We start from the raw sequence: 665 nt of genomic DNA on the forward strand, positions 1-665 counted from the left end.
CTTCTCTCCGACTTATTACCTTTACCCCCACCTCGACACATTTATTGCAGTTCAGCTACCTTCAACCTACCCCCACACTATCCCATTTATCTCCTCATCCACGAGGCTCCCAGCGTCTTCACTGATAAAGGGCTTTTGCCCAAAAAGTCGATTTACCTGCTCCTTGGATGCTGTCTGACCTGCTCTGCTTTTCCTGCAACACTCTAATCATGATAATAACACCAGGATCACTTCTCGATGTTTTAGCAGAGATCATGTCTGTATTTGTCAGCTTTAATATCTGATCCATCCATGAATTAGGGACTAAATATTATTTTGAATTTTGCAGGAAGAATTTGGATTATGAGTTTGCTCAACCAACTTCGCAGATCGTCCTTGTATTGCAGTGTTTCTGAGAATCGTGCACCCCTCATAAAAGAATCCAAAAAGCAGCTTCATTAGTTCACTTTTTTGTGTGTTAGCTTTATTTCTCATCTACCGAGTCTGTGTGTAAGAAAGCGTACTGATAACCTTTTGGTCAAGTCAGACTCGAATTCGTGCAAATCAATTTGTTCTCGGTTGCTATTCACCTGTTACTTTCTGCATGTTCAGCACTTACTCTCAATGTTAACACTTCATCCCTGGTGCATGCCGCCCGTTCCCACCAACTCCCAACTCCGAACAGC

At 42.7% G+C, this 665-nt stretch overlaps 1 non-coding gene across 1 annotated transcript; it reads left to right on the plus strand.

Moving 5' to 3' along the window:
* Positions 1-226: 226 nt before the first annotated feature.
* Positions 227-411, plus strand: LOC140468704 (U2 spliceosomal RNA). The gene has a single exon (XR_011955809.1). It is a non-coding gene; the product is annotated as a U2 spliceosomal RNA (small nuclear RNA).
* The last annotated feature ends 254 nt before the right edge of the window (positions 412-665 follow it).

The sequence above is a fragment of the Chiloscyllium punctatum genome, chromosome 47, assembly GCF_047496795.1.
Source record: "Chiloscyllium punctatum isolate Juve2018m chromosome 47, sChiPun1.3, whole genome shotgun sequence".
NCBI classification, from domain to species: domain Eukaryota; kingdom Metazoa; phylum Chordata; class Chondrichthyes; order Orectolobiformes; family Hemiscylliidae; genus Chiloscyllium; species Chiloscyllium punctatum.